Here is a 13,161-nt window from a genome sequence, read left to right as displayed (position 1 = left end):
GATTTACCAGGATGTTGCCTGGTATGGTGGGAAGGTCTTATGAGGAAAGGCTGAGGGACTTGACGTTGTTTTCGTTAGAGAGAAGAAGGTTAAGAGATGACTTAATAGAGGCATACAAGATGATCAGAGGATTAGACAGGGTGGATAGTGAGAGCCTTTTTCCTCGGATAGTGATAGCTAGCACGAGGGGACATAGCTTTAAATTGAGGGGTGATAGATATAGGACAGATGTCAGAGGTAGGTTCTTCACTCAGAGAGTAGTAAGGGCATGGAATGCCCTGCCTGTAGCAGTAGTGGACTCGCCAACATTAAGGGCATTTAACTGGTCATTGGATAAACATATGGATGATACTAGAATAGTGTAGGTTAGATGGGCTTTAGATTGGTTTCACTGGTCGGTGCAACATCAAGGGCCGAAGGGCCTGTACTGCGCTGTAATGTTCTATGTTCTATGTTCTAAGATAGGCGGGCCAACCTAGGACTCAACCATCCAACTGTCATGATTTCTTCGAGTGATGGAACAGGCTTGATGGGCCAAATGGCCTACTTCTGTTCTTATGTCTTATGGTTTATGGTAAAACTGCGGAGAGGTTGGAGTAGGCAGGATCCCATTGGGAAGGCCATGCAAGAAAATATTATATTGACCCCTGAACTGCCCCCACCTACAAACCCAGAAATGTAAACATCTGCTCTGGGTTTGAAGGGAATCTGCTAAAGGTGAGTTTGCTTTTTCAGATTTTTTGCCCCTTCCCAAAACTATATGAAAAATTATTTCCCTATTGTACCAAGGGAAGTTTACATTCTCTAATATATGTGGGGAGCCTTATAGTTAAATGAAGTTAAGGAGAAACTTTCTGAAGGCTTCAAAATGGAAACTCTGCTTTACATGATAAGTAATTGTAGGAAGAGAGGCTCTAAGCAAAGCCAGATTAATGAGGCAATGTAAGGGGATAATTACATCTTACTAGTCTTACCTTTTCAGCAGGATGTATCAACGCAGATACACTTTGCAAGATCTCATATATACTGAATGTTAAGACTGTAAGATGTAGCTTTCCATCCTTGACAGTAATTTTAGATTTCGGATATAAGAATTTTGAAAAATAATGAGACAAAACTCAGCATCCAAATTAAGGTCTTTATTAGGCTTGGTAGAAATATCACGTAGCGATACAGTACATCTGTAGTCACAAATACGTTACAAGAGGTTATATATCGCCCAGTGAATGGTCATTGATTGCAATGTTCAGCAACTGACCAAGTTGTTTGACTGCAGCACTAAAACATCCTTTACAACAATGTTTACATTGTTGTTCGTCAAGTGGGATTAGATTATCAAGCCCTGGGATTTAGCAGCTTTCAGTGCCAGTAATTTCTCCAACACTATTTTTTTAGTAATACCAATTTCCTTCAATTCCTCATTTTCACTAGACTCTTGGTTCCTTAGCATTTCTGGGAAGATATGTGTTTCTTCTTCCATGAAGATAACTAAAATAGTTGTTTAACCACGCAGCCATTTCCTTGTTCTCTGTTATAAATTCTCCTGTTCCAGACTGTAAGGGACTGACACTTGTCTTTATTAAACACTTTCTTGTTGTGCTTTTGCGCCAGAAAGGAATGTATGTTGCAATGCATACATTTGTTGCTTAAATACTACCCATTGCCTATTCACCATCCTGTCTTTTAATGAAGTTCCTCAATTTATTTCAGCTAACTCATAGAATCCTTACAGTGCAGAAGGAGGCCATTCGGCCCATTGAGTCTCCACCAACTGCACCCCTCCCTACACCGTAACCCCGCACATTTAGCATGCTTAATTACCTAACCCTACATACCTTTTGACAAATTTCACTGAAAGTATATTTGAGTTAGTCAAGAAAACTACGTGGGTAAATGTGAACTTGTCTGTTTGAGAAGGAAGAATAGAAATATACTTTTTAAATGGACTCGGTAGTACACCACCATTTTGTTACTGTTATTTAATAAAAATCCCTCTTCTGGAATTCAGCTGCATTTCCAGAGCAGCATCTCCACAATCACGGGTCAGTTCACTACCACCACAGAGGAAAATGTTGCTGTGATTATAAAAGAGCACTTGCTGCCGCTCTGGGAGCGGAAGGACCACTTTTGGGGGAAGCAAAATTTCCTAAACAGTGTAGTAAAATTAATTTGATAGTTCTGTATAAGCCCTTTTAAAGAACCAGCCAGCTTCAGATGGGATATAAGAAAAGAGAAAGAGGTAGTGACCAATTAAGCACATTCCTTTCACTTGTACCATAAAGTTCACCTTCTTATCACTTCAGTAGTCCCTCTACAATCTCCTGGGCCTTGCTATAAGTTATATTGCCTTTGAGGAGGAACGGCATGGAAATCAGTGAGTGTTTCGAGTCCTACTCCCCTCCCCCTCATTCAAATCTAATGAACAACTGCCATCCTCAGTGAACTTCAGTGATAAGCCTCCCAGATCTTCCTGCTGCTAAGAACCAGCCAAATACAGACAGATTATGTGAGAAAATCCAAAATCTCCTTTCTGTGAGTAGTGTTTAATTAACGTTACGTCTTTCCTATATATGTTTCAGACCAGCACCATTGAAACAATACAATCATTAAGCAGCTCTGGTTATTAATGGTTTTGTCATTTATTTCACTTTGCTGTGGACCTAGAATTTTGAGGAAAGATCGAAAAACAGGTGTCACTTAAACCCATTTGCTGGGCACTCACCCTCAATGAGAACTGAGTGGAAAATTAACTCAGAATAGAGGAAGATTGCAGCTCAAGAAATGACTGCAAATTAGTTAATCATGTCCGATAGTGATTATTATTCATTCACATGATGTGGGTGTTGCTGGCCAGGCCAGCATTTATTGCCCAACTCTAATTGCCCTTGAGAAGGTGGTGGTGAGCTGCTTTCTTGAGCCTCTGCAGTCTACATGGTGTCGGTCCAGTCACAGTGCTGTTAGGGAGGAAGTTCCAGGATTTTGACCCAGTGACATTGAAAGGACGGTTATATATTTCCAAGTCAGGATGATGAGCAGCTTGGAGAGGAACTTCCAGCTAGTGATGTCCCCAAGTGTCTGCTGGCCTTCTCCTTCTAGACGATAGTGGTCATGGGCTTGGAAGGTGCTGTGTCAGGAGCTTTGGTGAGTGTGAGCAATTCAACCACACTCTGCCTGATCGATTATGTACCTTCCACCTTGAGAGCAATCATAACTGCCTGAGTATCTTCTGGAGCTTGCTGATGCTTACAATCGTACCCCTTCTTCCTCCATGGGGGTTACTCTACATACTTTCTTTTCTTTGGAGGAGACCCAATCCTTCCCATGGATCATCTCTTTGGGACTCGCTATCCATTTAGACAGAGACAACCAAGTTGGCAAATAAATTGCTGAGCATCACTGGCAAGTCATGTTGCAGCTTTATTGAACATTAGTTCGGCCGCACTTGGAATATAGCATTCAATTCTAGTCGTCACACTACCAGGAGGATATAGAGGCTTTGGAGAGGGTACAGAAAAGATTTATCAGGATGTTGCCTGATAAGGAGGACATTAGCTATGAGGAGAGACTGGAGAAACTTGGTTTGTTCTCACTGGAACGACGGAGTTTGAGGGGTGACCTGATAGAAGTCTACAAGATTATGAGAGGCATGGACAGGGTGGATAGTCAGAAGCTTTTTCCCAGGGCGGAAGAGTCAATTACTAGGAGGCATAGGTTTAAGGTGCGAGGGGCAAGGTTTAAAGGAGATATACGAGGCAAGTTTTTTACACAATGGGTGGGGGGTGCTTGGAACTCGCTGCCGGGGGAGGTAGTGGAAGCAGATACGATAGTGAGTTTTAAGGGGTGTCTGGACAAATACATGAATAGGATGGGAAGAGAGGGATATGGTCCCCGGAAGGGTAGGGGGTTTTAGTTCAGATGGGTAGCATGGTCAGTGCAGCCTTGGAGGGCTGTAATTTTCTTTGCTGTAATTTTCTTTGTTCTCTTTGTTCATCATGCGAGGCTAAACCAGGCACTTAATCTAGCATCCTAGAAAACTAAGAAAGAAGCGCTGCAAAGAAAAGTGGACCTTTGCATTGGCACAAGATTATTCCCCAAAACAGGAGTATCAGGGGTCAGAACAAGATACAGCATGTCTGGGATCTTGAACCCCACAAAGTCATCAAGTGCCTTTACACTGCAGGTCACATCTGTGTCATAGAATCTGTAGTCAGCGGTTCAGAGAGGGGACTATGTATTTTGAAGCACAGGTAAAAATTCATAATGACTGATGCAATGGAAGAGTGTTTTTTGGAGAATATTCACACAGATATTTGATCAGTCTTATTCAGCAGTATAAAAAATCTGCAGTCTCAAGGATGGGTAGACACAGTAAAAGCTGACATATGTCTTGGTATTTATAGCCATCAACTCAGTTCAACGCAACAAAAAAAAACACAGCAATGAAATAATGCTGGATAATTAAACAAGCCATTAGCATATATTATGGGCCTGATTATGCATTCCCTGGGATGTGACTGTGTGAGTGCTGCTGATTGCGCACAGTATGCATGTGGCAGATGATGGAACTCATCTTGCACTAGAATGTGACTGTAAGGTTATTGGGGTAGAATTTGACTTTCGCAAGCCTGACAGGGTGGGTCATGCTGGTCAGCCGCACATTCTGCTGGTTGAAGCAGCAGACTTGCTTTTGAGGCCCTGGTCTCATTTCGAATGACCAGGCAAGCTGCAGGGTTTCAAAGGAGTGTCACCAAATCAAAGACTGGAAAACAGGCCCACTCTACCGGCAGCAAGGTACCTGTCACTGCCGGTTTAGAAAGAGCAGTGATGAATGGCCTTTAATCAGACATTGACAAGCAAAAGGCTGGTTTAATTCTGCTCATTCCTCAAGTGAACCCGTTTTCAGGACATGATCATAATTCAGATGCCAAAGGAACAAACAGTCTGTTACGGTTTCTACCAGCCGTACCTCCCCTGTGTATGTACCCCTATGTTTTTCATTAAAACTGATGTACGAAAGGAAGTCTGACCCATAACAACTATTCGCATCACAAGATCTAACAGGCTTTTCCAGGCCTGTCAGGGGAATCACATGCTGTTATCAAGCAAATGACTCATCACACAGTAGCTTCTGACAATTTTTGATGTTTCTATTTTCTGCTGAGTGCTGTTAAATATGTAACAGATTTGAAGACATTTCCTTGACTTCTTGCAAGTCCCTTTGGTGGAGTGTGGTTTAATCGGAAGCCTTATTCAGCAGGTTGTCTGTGAGTTTGAGAGGCTAATGGAACTCTTATGCTGTGCCCGCTGACATGTTACTCTAGAATATGAACAAATCTCCTTGGAGTGTTTATCGGTCAGCATTTCTGGTCAATGCAAACATGGGAGATGGGATTTGACGAGATAGCTATAGCAATAGACCCAATAAAGAAAAAAATGGCTCATAAGTTTTGAAAGGATTTTGCTTCACAATAAAATGGTTAAATTGGATATTTTTTTGTAGCTGGAAGAAAATTGAAGAAGCAAAGCCAGGAATGTGCACTTTCATCATAAAGGGTGCATCCTGCACCCAATGTTATCCATTAAGACATGGGCCGCCATTCTTCCATCCGCTGCACTAATTTATTAGCCTGGAGATTCTCACATCGGCCGATTTGTGGGGTTCGTGCAAGCGTTCCCCTGGTTGTATCTCCCAGTGCCAGATTTCCGGCGGCGTCTGCTCCGTGCCGGACATCAGGAGGGAGACGCACAGACCATTTACACAGTCATTTTAATATAATTTAAATATGATTAGCAGGCCCAGGACTGAGGTCTCTGTGCCCGTTAGCATCTCTCACCCCACCAGAGTATTTCACTCCAGCGGGGATTACAGTAGCTCCTCACGTTCGGGCAGCTCGTGGCCCAACCCCGCGGGAGTGAAGGGAGGCAATCAGGGCTGTCCAGAAGGTCAGGCGGTGGAGGGGTTGCATCCTGGGCATTGACGCTCTGGCAGTGCCAGCCTGACTCCCCTTGTACTGCCAAAGGGGCAAAGTGCCAACGTCAAGGGGAACGTTGGTACTGCCCATCAGGCATGATAGGGGAAGGGCCTAGGGGGTGATCAGTGGAGGTGGGTGGTCCTGTTGCCACTCTGAATAGGAATCGGTGGGGGAAGCAGAGAGGCCAGGGATAGGGCGCGGTGAGCCAGGTGGGTGCGGTCAACCTACAGGGAGGGGTCAGGAATGCGGGGGGCGGTCAGGACTGCAGGGGGTGGTGTGGTTACAGTCACGGGGGGTGATCGGAGTGGGTGATCGGAGTGGGGGGCTGGAGATTGTGGCAGGCTGGGAGGTTTGGGGGGGGGTGGTTGGGGCTGGGCCCGGGAATGGTCAGGGGGGGCCAGCGATTGGGCCGTGGGGAGGCAGAGAGTCGGCGTTGCAGAGGTCATGAGGCTGGCCAGTGCTCGAGCTGGCCAGCAGTCAGGAGGTTGTCAGTGCGGGGCCACTGTGCATGTGCTTATCTCAGCACTGACAGATCGATACATGCACAGTGGCCCAGTCAGCGCGCTGATTTCAGCCTCTCCAGCAGGGATAGGCCCCTGAAATCCATGTGGTGACCTCTGCAATGCGCAGAGTACGGGAGATTCTTCTTTGAACACCCACTGAAAAAAACAGCATGATTTACTCCAGTCTTCACATGAATTTGACACTTAGAATTTTTTTGGGAGAATTCTGCCCATAGTGCCCGATTTTACCATTTTGATTCTAAGTGCTGAATCTGGACACAATTCAGATCCAACTTGGAAATCTGCTTTCAGGTGCCCCCATACGCACTTAGCCTGAAAAAAAAATTGTGAGTCTGAATCGCGCTGTGGGCGGGGCTTATTGCACCCAAAACGCTGCTGCTCCGATCGGAACCTTCAACTGCGCATGCACAGTGACAAAAAAATTTGAAAAACGCACCCCTGTCACATCGCTCCCAGGCCGCAAAAAGCGGATAAAGTGGCCCGGGAGCCAAAAGCAGCAGCGATGGCCCCCACAGACATCGCCCCACCCCCACAACATAACTGTCCCCCTTATCCACCCACCCCCTTGGCTATGATCGCGACCCTCTGCCCCCGGTCCCCCCACCGATCGCCCGCAGAGTGGCAATGGTCCCCCCTACCTTTGCCCCCCCACTCCCCCACCAGAGATCCATCTGGCCTCCCTCCCCCCCACCCCACCAGAGAGCGATCGGGCCTCACTATTCTCCCCCACCAGAGAATGATCGGGCCTCCCCACCCCACACCATCCCCCCCCACACCCGAGAATGACCGGGCCTCCCTCCTCCCCGCCCCCCCCAACCAGAGATATATCTGACCCGCCTCCCTCCTCCCCCCTGCCCACCAGAGATATATCTGACCCCCTTCCCTCCCCCCCACCGCTAGAGAATGATCGGGCCTCCCTCCCCCCGCCCCCCCTCTCACCAGGGAATGATCTGGCCCGCCTCCCTCCCCCCTACCACCGATCTGAGTCAGAGAGCCACCGGAAGCTCTGAACTCACCTCTTCAGAAGCTGGTGCGCCCGAAACAGACCTTTGCCGAGCATGTCTGTTTCGTGCCGAATCTGGACGGGCGAACACGATGGTAAACGAGGAAGTGCTGGTAAAGTTGAACAGCCCATTAATTCAATTTAAATGCATGCAAATGCATTTAAATCGCCGTGGCGCCTTTTTGGGCACGGTTCGGATCGCGCCCATTTTCGGGCCTTGGTAAAGTGGGCATCTGCACGGACACGGGCGCGAATCGTGCTAATCGCCTCACGCCCGACTTTACCAAATTTTCACGCCAATGGTAAAATCGGGCCCATAGTAACAGACCCAGGCGCACTCACATATAGGAATCTCTTAAAAGTACAACCTTCACTAGTTGAGGTCTATCAGGATAGCAGTCAGAGACTGCTGCTAACTGCTCCAATCTAACTTTGAATATTGCCCACCATTGGGGTTGTCAGTGGTAGTTAAGGCTAACATTGCTCTAAACACTTATGTCCAGCTTCTTGCACATTACCATAGGGAGCATTTCCAGTGTTGGTTAAGTGTATAGGGCAAATGGATAGATGGGGTATGTCACTGATGATTTGTTCCATTTGCCACTTTTCCAATCAAAGCAACAAGGCAACCCATTTAAACATTTACAGAATCATTGAAATTATGGCACAGAAGGAATATATTTAATCACTCAAAACTATGCTGCTGCTTGTTTCATTTCTTCTTTTACTTGTCTAATTCTTATTTGTTTATTTAATCTTTGGAATTCACTACCACAGAAAGTAGTTGAGGCCAAAATGTGTGATTTCAAGAAGAAATTAGCTATCGCTCTTGGGGCTAAAGGGATCAAGGGATAAAGAGGGAAGGTGAGATCAGGATATTGCATTTGATGATCAGCCATGATCAAAATGAATGGTGGTGCAGGCTCGAAAGGCTGAATGGCCCACCCCTGCTTTTATTTTCTATATACTTTGTTAATTCGCTTTCAAATTATATTGCGTATGGCCTGAAATTCCTCAATGTCTCCAACATAATGTGATGGAAGACTTCGCACCCTCTCAAGCATCAATGCCTGGATCATGGAGGCCTACTATGCATTGGACACATGTAGCATCCAACTGAAGAAATGTTACATTCACCCAATAGCCCCAGCTCTTCAAAAGAGGCACTTGTTCTCATGCCCAGTGGAATTACTCAGGCCTGTTTTTGGGGTTCATTTGTTTGTTGTTGTTGCTCCATGGATAGCGGGAACACTGAAGTTGTAATTTTAATTTTTGTAAACCGTGTCTTCCTTTTTGACCTGAATCAGGCTTTGATTGATAACCTCAGCCTTCAGGGACTATTAGTGTGTATAATTGTGTCACTGCACTGCTATATCCTTGCTTCATGTTTAACTAGGAATGAAAGGCAGTTGCTACAGGATAAAGAATATAGTTGTCATAACATTACTCAGGAGAAAATCAATTAAAAGGAAACCTAAATGGCAGAGCATTTGTGTTTTTCCTCCTTCTGGAAGCCAGGTTTCGAGACAAATGTATATCCCAACCACAAAATCAACGTGGTACATAGCGCATGCAACATGAAAACTGACTCCATGGCTGCAATATGTGCACAAGACTGGACCTGATTTCAAGGAAGAAAATGTTGGAAAATTTTACTGGAAGTCAAAAATATTAAATCAATTCACTCTCCAAAAAATAATCTATAATTTATGGGCTGGAATTGACAAAAAATTAATGTTCCCTATAAATGAAAATAAATGCTATTCAGTGAAAGAACTACAGTTGTCTGACTGCATTTTACGCAGACACAGAAGAAAGTTCTTCACAGGATTCATTCTTTCATTCATCAAACTGTGTGATATAGAGAAATGCTGATTTAGGTGTGGGAAATACACCAAACAGAAAAATTAATCTTTGGGTCCCGAGCAGCAGGAGTTCCAATACTGGATTTGGCAATTTTTCATGAGTTCACTTTAAAAATTGCAGCTCATAATCTCTTAAATTGTGTAACAAGTGAACCCGTCTTCAAATTGCAGCAGATGTACACGAGATCCTGGTCCGAAACTTTCATTTCCCAAGGGGTCATACTCTCCAGGTAAACCAGAAGATGCACTGGGGGACCCCTGGGAAGACCCCTGGGAAGACCCCATGTAAAGACTGCATAAGAATTGCCCATCAAGTTGAAAAGTCCATTGAGCAATTGCCCTGCACCTGGAGCCTTCTGAAACTTGATTTAAATTAAAGACTTTGGATGGTCCTGATTTTTCTTAGCAGAATAGCTGTCCAGGAAAAATTAGAAAATGATTAAAACCACTTCTAATTTCTGGTTAACTATAATACTGACCCCCCTCCCACCCCTCCACCGAACCTTCCAACTTTCCTCACAATCCCCCAACAACTTCCCCACACTTGACTAGCCCCCACCTCCCCTTGGGTCATTCGACTATCCCAGAACCTGACTACACTCCTGACCACCCCAAACCACACCCTGACGTACCTGACACCCTCAACCACCTGATACTCCCCATCCGCTGAGAAGTGTTCCCACTGCCCACAAGTCAAGCCTAAAAGATAAACTTGAAGTGCTGGAAAGGGGAATAATCAAAAAAAGTGACAACTACCACTGACTCGATTAGCAGCATGGTATCAGTGAAACAACCCGCAAAGCTGCTGTTGTAGGTAAAAAATACCTCTGAGACTAGTCGTGAGTCAAAGTACAGTGGTTTATTTTCACAAGCTTGTGGGAGAAGTCCGATTCCTAACGCGGTCTCCAGACTTCTCCCCGAATACAGGTTGAGAGCAAATATTTATACATATATTTTCGCCCCTGGTCACGTCCGCAATTTCTCATGATTATTGCTGCCTCAGCAGTTCCGTCCTTCCCGTGTAACCGTGGCCATCTCAAGGCTGTGACTATCTGTTCTGTCGCCTCTATGTGGACACCTGGGGTTTGTTGATCCAGCACACAAGATTATAAGTTTGCATAAACAGGTTAACTAAAATACAGGGGCCTATATAACAATTTATATCGGTAAGGATGAATAGTATATAATGAATATATATGAATCTATTATTATACGATCACAGAAGGCATACATGTCAGCTCCACCATGTTAAACAAAGGTACATAATATAAAAGAACACAAAATGAATTCGAGCTTAGCTTATACGAGCTGGGTTAGCCACATTCCTGAACACAATTAGCTGGGAAAATCATGAGCTTGTATTCAGCAGCTGCTTCTCTTATCTGTGTGGACACATGAAAACAAGTGCTACAGACATGAAAACAAGCTCGACAATGCTTCTCACAAATCTCTAAGTATTCGGGTTTCAATGCTTTGCACAAATCTTAAGTGTTACAAAGTTCATTAACTCATTCCCTTCTTCACTACGTATATGCTTAGACCCAAAGGATCTAAATAAAGCATTGAAGAGATCTCACTACCCCTTGCCAATCATCAAAGAAATGTTGCTGCAACTTGCCAAGGCAAAGATATTCACAATGCTAGATGTGAAGGATGGTTACTGGCAAGTGAAGTTGGATGTAAGCAGTAGCTTTCTAATAACATTCTGGATGCTGTTTGGGAGATTAAAATGGTTAGACATGCTGTTCGGCATTTCCTTGCCTCTAGAAGAGTACTAACACAGAAAACATGAGATAGTTAATGATCTTCCTGGAGTGGAATCCATAATGGATGATTGACGAGTCCATGGATGTGGGAACACAATGAAAGAAGCCACAGCTGACTTTATCTCACTTTAATACAACTGCTGGAGACAACTCACCAGGTGAATCTGAAGCTGAACAAGAAAAAAATTGCAACTGAAAATGCCTATAGTCAAGTACAAAGATCACATATTGGCAGCAAAAGGTCTTTGTCCAGATCCTGACAAGGTTAGCCCTATAGCAGCGACCATGAAAGCAGTGTAACCATTTGTTGGATTTCTGAACTATCTAGCAAAATTCTGGCCAAATTTGACAGCAGAGTCAAGCTCACTGCCAAGGAGGTGCTGTGGTATTGGGGCCAGAGCATGAAATGGTGCTTACTAAAAATTAAACAACCAGTGACGCCAATGCCAGTGTTGAAGTACAGTGATGTCAATAATGAAGTCACCTTGCAGTGTGGTGTTAATGAGACGGGTCTGGAAGCTACTCTGATGCAGCAAAGGCAACCAGTTACATTTACATCTAGGGCATTAACGCAAACAGAACAATGCTACATTCAGATTGCGAATGAGTTCCTAGCTACTGATTTAACCTTGATCATCTTCGTCAGTACCTACTTGGGGGAGAGAAAGCCATAGTGGAGTCTGACCACAAGCCCCATCAAAGCATGTTTTGCAATCCACTACCATCTGCTCCAAAGTGTCTGCAAAGAATGTTACATTACTTACAATAATATCATCTGGATGTGTCGTATAAGCAAAGAAAACAGGTGTACAATGGAGACATGCTGTCAAGTGCAGTGTTCCCCACGAAGAAAGCTGAGGAGGCTGCAACAGATTGCAAAATCTTCCAGATGCATTGACAAGATCTGGAATTCTCCCCCCAAAATTCTAAGCGTCTATGTGGAGTAATTCATACTTTTTTTCAGTGGGAGTTCACACTAGAATCTCCCACACTCTGTGCACTGCAGAGGCCACCAGCGTGAATTTCATTAAATTTCAGGGGGCCGTGCCTATTCCCACCCAGGAGGCTGAAACCAGCGGGTCTCTGCATGCGCAGTGGCCCCGTACTGTCAGCCTGCAGTTTGCAGGCCAGCTCGATCGCTGGTCAGTCCGGGACCCCCGCAGTGCTGCTCCCCGAACCCCCAGTCGCAGCCCCCCTTAACCATTCCCAGACACAGCCCTGACCTCCCCCCACCGATCCTAGAGTATACCAATCTCCAGCCCCACCCTCCACAGCTCCCCGCCACCCCCCCCCCCCCCCCAGCAGTCCTGACCCCCTATCAGGCAAATCCCGTCCCCCAACCCAATTTGATCTCCAGCACCACCTCCCCCCCGCCCCGCCTCCACCCCCGCAGTGCAGACCCCCTGGAAGGCAGACCCCCAGAAGGCAGACACAGCCCCCGGCAGGCCCCCCCCCCCCCCTTGGCAGACCCCCCGGCTTTCCCCCTCTCCCCCGACAGCCCCCCCCCCCCCCCCCCGGTTGACCCCTACCCCAGCCTACCCCGGTCGCTGGCCTCCCTTCTTCCCCCACTGATCCCAACTGTAGAGTGGCAGCAGGACTCCCATCCCCACCGATCGCCCCAATCAGGCCCCAGCCCACTAGGCCCCGCCACCTTGGCACTGCCCCATGCCCAGTGGGCAGTGCCAAGGTGCCCCTTGGACATGGCACTGCCAGGGTGCCCATGCCAGGGGCACCAGCCCCCTGCCGCCCGAACACCCATTCACTCCAGCAGTATCGTCCTGCTAGCTCCCGGAAAATGGGGACCTACTGCAAACCCTACCAGAGTGAAATACTCTGATGGATGGGAGAGGCCAGCGGGCCCGGAGAATTCATTCCCAGGGCCGCTAATTACATTAAAATTACATTTAAATAAAGATTTAAATAACTTACCTGTCTTCCCGCCGGTTTGCAGCGCAGATCTGACAATGCCAGAAATCCGGGTGCGGGAGATGCACTCGTGGTGGGACCGCATGCACAAATCGCGCGCATGCC

Source organism: Mustelus asterias, chromosome 5 (assembly GCF_964213995.1).
Source record: "Mustelus asterias chromosome 5, sMusAst1.hap1.1, whole genome shotgun sequence".
Classification (NCBI taxonomy): Eukaryota; Metazoa; Chordata; class Chondrichthyes; order Carcharhiniformes; family Triakidae; genus Mustelus; species Mustelus asterias.
This window is presented reverse-complemented; position numbering follows the sequence as displayed.